Below are 7,591 nucleotides of genomic sequence, written 5' to 3' on the forward strand. Positions count from 1 at the left end.
AAAAGAAAAGAAAAGAAAAGAATCGATGTTGTAATATTATGTTTAGAAATCGATTGTATATTTGGAAGTTGAGGATCAATGTAATGAAAAATGCGATGTAAAATAATGAGATGAATGATTGTAATAACATAGGATGTGTTATGTTGTTTGATACCTTCCTTATGCAATCGTTGTTGAAAATTGTTTCTGTTTGGAACCTCTTGTACTTGTATTGATTGCGACGCCTTGAACGTACAGGGGAGACTCTATCCGCGTGCAAGGAAAACCCTGTCCGTTCGGCGGTCTGTTGGCGTGCCCGAATCCGACCAAAGAGGCGGGCGCGGGGCGTGACATATGCTGATACCCGGAGACGAGACTTGAAGTTCCAGGTGGGCGATCATGTGTTTCTTAAAGTCTCGCCGTCCAGAGGGATTCGCCAATTTGGAGTACGTGGAAAGCTCAGTCCATGTTTTGTAGGCCCTTTTGAGGTATTGGAGCGAGTTGGGCCAGTTGCTTACAGGATTACTCTACCTCCACGACTAGCCGACATTCACGATATTTTTCACGTCTCGGCTTTGAGGAGATATGTGTTCGACCCCTCCCATGTGATAGACTTCACTCCGCTTGAGATTGGCGAGAACCTGAGATACGAGGAGCGACCGGTGCGGATTCTGGCTCGTGATTTGAGGGAATTGCGTAACCGGGTCGTACCCTTTGTAAAGGTGCAGTGGAGTAATCACGAGGAGCGGGAGGCAACTTGGGAGCCGGAGACGGTGATGAGAAAATCCTACCCCTACCTTTTTGAGGCTTAGGATTGAGGTATGATTCAGTTTCGCGGACGAAACTTTTTGTAGTGGGGGAGGATGTAGTGTTTCTGAGCTTCGGATAGGATTGGCTTCAGTATTAGTGACTGGTCGATACAGAGACACATTAGAATTCTTGTGGGGAATTCTATTCAAAATCACACATGCAGAAATCAAAACTTCCCCCCACAAGTTCTTGGGTGCGCCTAAACTAATAATCATCGAAAAAGATAAAGAAGCTTGCGCATTTATCTTTGCCAACCAGATTACATGAATGGCCTCTCCCACCCTCGTCGGTTGTTTAAGTGCGTTTATTACTCTGGTAGCAACATCGTCTATGGACGTAATGTAAACTTCCTCAAGTCGTTTTGGCCTTTGATTGGGCAGGAAGCTACTGATAACAAGAGAGATGAGGGAGCTAATAAATCCAAATGCTCCAGTAACACGCGGAGTCACCCTCTTCGGTGCCAGCTGTAGAAGCCCAATGGCTACCGTCAGATCCATAGATAATTTAATAAGAGCAAGCAACCTCTCATTGGACTTCTTTAGCTTCGCTCGATATTCCTCATCTTCGTATTTGTTTGAATGTTTCAATTGCTTCTCTAATTTCTTCATTGATTTGGATAGCCGGTGGAGTTCTGCCAACTCAATTATTGTACCGCAAGTAGAAGAACCCAGCCAGCAATAAAGGCATGTAGATCATTAACAAACTTAAAAAGGGCTACCAATGCATTTTTGGACTTTCCAAGTAAAATCAGAGGAAAAGGAGTTGCTTGTGGCACCGGACTAATAAGGGCATGTAGATCATTAACAAACTTAAAAAGTCGAAAAACTTTTCGAGCCAGACTAGTCGTTTTGTCAACATTCTGTGCATGGCAGGGTTCTCCATTGCTAAGAAACTTTGATCCGTACTGGATAGCTCGACAAATCTTATCCCTGGCTTCTGCTTTGTTTAGATACAGTATTAAGAGGGCAAGCTCCGCCCTCGTGGCATCCAGTGCGGTCATTTTCTATACTGAGATAGGCCTAAAACTAAAAAAAGAATAAAGAAAACTAAAAGGAGAATAAAGAAAACGCATTTGATTGAAGGAAATAAATTAACGTGACACCAGATTCATGCATGCGTCCATACGCTCGGTGGCACTAATTAATTAATTAAGGGCTCCGGCTTCAACTTCAATTAATTACAGGCATCTTAAGAAGAATCATGTTGTTGTCTTTTGAGTGAACTCAACAGCTATCCAAAGACCATTTGCCTATTTCATTCGAGTACGCTAGATCGCTTGTAATTTTCATGTGTTCGTAACATGCCAGATGAAATTAGATGGTTTAGTCGGACATCATTATTCTATATTTTATTCAAAGAGTTTACGAAATATTTATTAATTTATAGAAAAGAAATATTTTAATAACTATAATAAAAATAATAAAAGAAACAGAAAGATTAAATTAATTAAAAAATTTTCGCTTCTAGATTGTTGGAAAATTTTTCTGATCTTTTATTACAATATTCTTTAAAAACCAAATCGAAAATTAAAGTTCAAGTTTATAAAAATGACAAAACAAAATTAAACAAAAGTATTGTAAAGATAAGGTTTAGATAAGGCCTGTGGATCGAGACGTGCAGAGCACTGTCCTAGAAGCGAAATTGCCCCTCCACGTGCGAGGCTTCCCGGCAATTACTCCTAGCGATATAACGACCATGTTCCACCCCGTCGGCACGCTTTCAAGGTGCCGCAAGACGAACCCAACCAGTTTCAGATCCAGCAATAAAAACTCGGTGAAAATTAATAGCGAGAAAGTAGAAAAAGACGAAAGGGTTTAGGTATACTCGGGTTATTATTATCAATAATTAACTCGTGCACCCTCGCCCCATATTTATAATCAAGGCGAGAATCTTATTTCAACGTGTCAAATCCGTGTAGAACAAGATAAGCCTAATATTATACGGAGAAAGATTAGGATTAGAAAAAGATAAAGATAAGGATTAAATAAAGATAAAACCGACAAAATAAAATCTTAACAAGTTTTAAATCACAAAACATCCGATAACCCAATAAAATCCAACACTAAAACATTATATGACGTCCCAAGAGGGTAAGGTCCTTAGACTAGTCCACGGTGGACCAGATTGTAATCCACATTGACGATGCCTCGTAGAGAGAAATGGAAAATTGGGGGAAAGAGAGAGGAGCGAAACCCTAACCTTGTAGGAGGCAAGGATGGCGGCGACGCGGGTGCTGGAGTTGCCGCTCCAGGTGAAGTCGAAGCAGGGGATACGCATAGCTGCTCGACGATAAGCTGGTCGGGCTGGTCGAGGACCGGTTGGCGACCAAGGAGCTGGCGCTGCTGGGCCTCGTGGCGCCTCCACCTGCGGCTCCACCTACGGCTCCACCTGCGGCTCTTTAAGTGGGTCAACCTCGAGGGCGGTTCCACCTGCGGCTATGGCTGGAAGGCGAGTAGCACGTGCTCGACGAGGCGACTCTGGCTTGAAGGCGAAGCAGCTGTGGAAGCCCCCCATGGGGGTGCTGGAGCCGCAGGCGGCGGAGGCGCGGGGCTTGCTCCCGATGGCGGAGGCGGAGGGGACGGGGAGGGTAACTGAGAGAGAAAAGAGTAGATGGGTTAGGTAAAGAATTTTTTATAGCTGCAATTTTATTTTATTTTTTTATATGTAAATAGACAATAAAGCCCCCAATACTTATGTAATAGATATTGAACAAGTAAGGGTAAAAATGTCTTTATGAAATGATGGGTTGGTGCGTGTTGAAAAAAAAAGGAGGGAAAATATGGCGAGCTGGATAAGGAAATATCGTGGCGACAATTATTGCCACTAGTACTCTATTTTTTTACCGGCGACGGTGGCGACTCTTATATGTCGCCGCCAATGCATTTCCATATCGGTGGCGACTCTTATATGTCGCCGCCATTTGCTATGCATTGGTGACGACAAATAAATGTTGCCACCATATTATTTACATTGGTGGCGACAGTGCCTGTCGTCACCAAAAAGTCGCTACTAAAAATCATTTTTGTTGTGGTGTATGGGAAGTAGGTGTTGAAACATTTGATGCATCAACACGACAAAATTTTTTATTACATGCAGCTTTGTTGTGGACAATTAATGATTTTCCGGCTTATGCAAATCTATCTGGATGGAGTACAAAGGGAAAACTAGCATGTCCTTGTTGCAATAAAAATACTTTTTCTATTAGGTTAACCAATGGTGGCAAGCAATGTTATATGGGTCATCGACGATATTTGCATAGTAAGCACAAATGGAGAAATTATAAATGTTCTTTTGATGGCACCAAGGAGCGAGGTTGGGCACCAAAGCTATTTAGCGGTGATGAAATCTTGGAACTAGTGCAAGATCTCGAAGGGATCATCTTAACAAAAGCTATTAATAAAAAGGTAAAAATATCACATAGCATGTAAGGACTGAGTTTTTGGTAGTGCAACTTAACTCTCTATTGATGATGTTCCTGTGTGTAATTTAATTACATAAGCACTCGTTAAGTTTCAGGAGAAAATGAGCTAAAATGAAGAAGATATGCGATTAATAGTTTTTACTTAAGTGAATAGTAAATCCGGTTTTTCGGAGAAGACACAGAGTAGAGTTGGCTTTCGGCGCGTATCAGACTCCGTTCATAGCGATCCAATAGCTTGTTTCGATCGGTTCAGCTATTCTGGAACCAACGGTACAGACGGATTTTAGATCTAATGCACGATTTTCGAGAAAAAGGAGTTTTATCAAAAAAGAGGGTTTTCGCTCTTTGCTATTCGTGCATTCTAAAGCTCCTCGTGCTCCCTACTTGTGACCTGGAGTAGGGTGAAGAATATTTCGAGTCCCTACTAGTGGTAGGGAAGTCGATTTCAAATGCGAAACTTGGTTTAATTAGTTTACACATTGGTATATGTGTGATATATGGATTAGTTAGAGAGCAGATGGGTTCCGTCGCGAATCTGTGACCAAATCTGATGAAACAAGATTGTAGTTTTGATGCCCCCGACGTGCTGAATGCGATGGTGCAGTCGGATCGAAAATCGACAGACGGATCTCCAGTATTTGCATAGTTTTCACTTAGAGGTCAAAATTAGCAAAATGGAGAAATCGCGAAAAGATCTAACATTTTATGTGCCGTTTCACGAGATTTCGAACGTCGGGGTGCGTACTCGCATATTACACGCACGGGCAGGGACCGGGTTAAAAATATTTGTCTTCGGAGGAGTAAGCGGCAATTAAACCTTGATGTATATATAGTAGCTTTAGGGTTTCCCATGTGAAACCCTAACCCTAATCCATCCCTCGGCTAACCTTAGCACTCCTAGTTGACTTAGCTCCCCCTGTCCACCCAGTGCGCATGCCCCGGTCACCGGCGAGCGTCCCCGGCCGCCGAAAACCTAGATCGGCCTCTCCTCCACCATCCTCTCCACCTAGCCACCACCTTCCTCAACTCTTGAGCTCAGATGGCACCAACTCGTGACTAAGCTCCTTCCTCTAGCCGAGGCCCATCTCGGCACCATCGCCGCCGGCCTCCACCGTCCCCATGCGCCGCCGGAGCCGCTCTAGCTTCCTGCGGCTAACAGCAGTCACCCAGGCCGAGCCTGGGTGATCCCTGCCTCCTCGCGCCGCCGCTGCTTCCCGCCGGCCGCGCCGTTCTCCTGGCATCTCCGGAGACCTCCGGCGCCCCTCCCCGTCGTCCCCGGGCGCCGCCGACCGCCGCGCGTGAACTCTGGGGCCGCCCACTCCAGCACGGGCAGAGGAATGGCCGCATCGCCTCCCCCGCGTCGCCGCTGACAGGGAACACATCGCCGACCTCCCTCATGACCGAAGGCACCCCCGCGTCTGGCCAGATTGGCCGCCGTCGCCGCCGCACGCCTTGGGCGCGGCCGCGCGACCCTCTGCTGAGCCGAGCTCGGGTGGCCGCGCCTGAGCTGCGAGCCACCGCCGCCTTCCGCCGCCAGTTAGCGTGAGCGCCGGCACTCCCAGGCTGGCCGCATTCGTCCGCCGCCGGCTCCCCGTCGCCAGAGCTCCGCCACCGGCTGAGCTGGAGCCGATCTCCCCACCATTTCGTGCGGCTAGGGCATCAATGCCCGTCGCTGCCGCCGCCTCCTGACGCCGGCCGATGCGCGCCCCGGTATTCCTCCATCGCCGGTACCCGCCTGCCTCCGGTACGCCCGTCGTCCGGCCGCCGCTGGCCAAGTTGTGCAAGCCCTGCTCCGGTGAGTGTAATTAGTACTGTTTCTGCACACTGTTTAAGGTTCGGATCGCGGTTTCGGCGATCCGAAGGCAGCCCGATGATGAAGAAAGTGAGCACGATCATCCTCTTTCTGTGCTGAACATCATGCTCACCTTCGTTTAGGTCTGAGATTCCCTGGTTAGCGAGTTCGACGCGATTTATACCCTGTGCGCGCTGTTTCGCTGACTTTCGCGTCGCTCGTGCACGTGCCACGGTAGCCGGAAGTGCTCCGAAAGGTGAGCACGGCCTCCAGCACCTCGAGACCTATCAACGGGTGTCTCGGTTCAGCTAAATAACCCTCAGGTCGCGCTAGCGAGTCATAAAAGCCCCGAAATCACATAAAATAATGTGATTTTGGGTAATCAGGTGGGCTTTTATGCATTTTCGTTCGTCGTGGCTGCTGTTGGCAGCATGTGCGGGCAGTGGATAACCTATGGACTGATTGTCCAAGGCCCCAAGCTCTTGTGGAAATCGAAAAGTGATTTCCGGCACGTTTCTCGGCGAAATCCGCCGACGGAACGTGGGTTCGGTTCGGAATTCTTCCAACGGTGCTTCGTGATGATTATTTATGTATAGTGGTAGCGAGTGACTCGTAGCATGAGTCGGTGTGTTCCGGGATAGTTTGTGGATCCCGGCGGAGTCCCGGTGCGATTTTCGGGACTTCCGACGAGTTACGGTAGTCGGTTTTGGGAAACCGATCTCCATGGCATTAGGTTGTGGGATGTGGAGTCAATGGTTATTAGTGGTAGGTTAGACACTAACCCGGTGGACCTTCCTTAGGTCCGGTTGATATTCTTTTGCAGTCAGGAGACAGATGCGACATCCTTACAGGTGGGTACTTCGATCCGACGTCGGTACAGTGGTGCACGCTTGGTGATGGTTTCTTACCCTTACTCTTCTGTTGTTACTATTGCATAGTATATTAAGCCTTGCACCCATGTTATTCCATTATACTCTGCTCGCTGTTTGCATGCTTAGTATCCTAAGTAGGGGTAGAGTAGTTCTAACTATATGCATATCTGTTGACCTGGTTGGTCGGTTGTTACATTCCATATCTGTTGACCTGGTTGGTCGATTCTCGTACTTCGTATCAGTGACCCTGCTGGTCGGTTGGACTTTGTGGACATTGGGTCCAGGCAACACATCGACTCTCTCGTCATGTGTTTCGATCTGGTTGATCGAGGTTCGGCGTTGTACGCCTTTGTTTCTGGCTTCGGCCTAGGCACCGGCTTCAGCCGGTTTTTGTATTGACCATACTAGTATGACTTAGTCACAGCACTTGGGGGTATTCACGACACCGGGTCGGTTTGGCCACCGATCGGAGGTGTGCTTATCCGGATGGTCGTCCTGTGGGGCGGGTGAATCAGGTCGGTGCAGATCAGTGACAGACAGCGCTTGAGGTCTGCGGACCAATATAGCAGGCACCAGATTGGGTACAGTTTTGGTTTGATTACCTTGAGGCATGCTCAGCTTTGCATTCCTTATAGTAGCAGTTTTATTTATTGCTCAGTTATCAGTTATAGCTACTGTAGTTTCTTCGTATCAGCATCTGTATTTGTTTACCATATT

At 47.2% G+C, this 7,591-nt stretch overlaps 1 pseudogene; it reads right to left on the reverse strand.

Moving 5' to 3' along the window:
• Nucleotides 1–1,140: 1,140 nt before the first annotated feature.
• Nucleotides 1,141–1,798, reverse strand: LOC109706000 (annotated as a pseudogene).
• Between the last annotated feature and the right edge of the window lie 5,793 nt (nucleotides 1,799–7,591).

The sequence above is a fragment of the Ananas comosus genome, unplaced genomic scaffold, assembly GCF_001540865.1.
Source record: "Ananas comosus cultivar F153 unplaced genomic scaffold, ASM154086v1, whole genome shotgun sequence".
NCBI lineage: Eukaryota > Viridiplantae > Streptophyta > Magnoliopsida > Poales > Bromeliaceae > Ananas > Ananas comosus.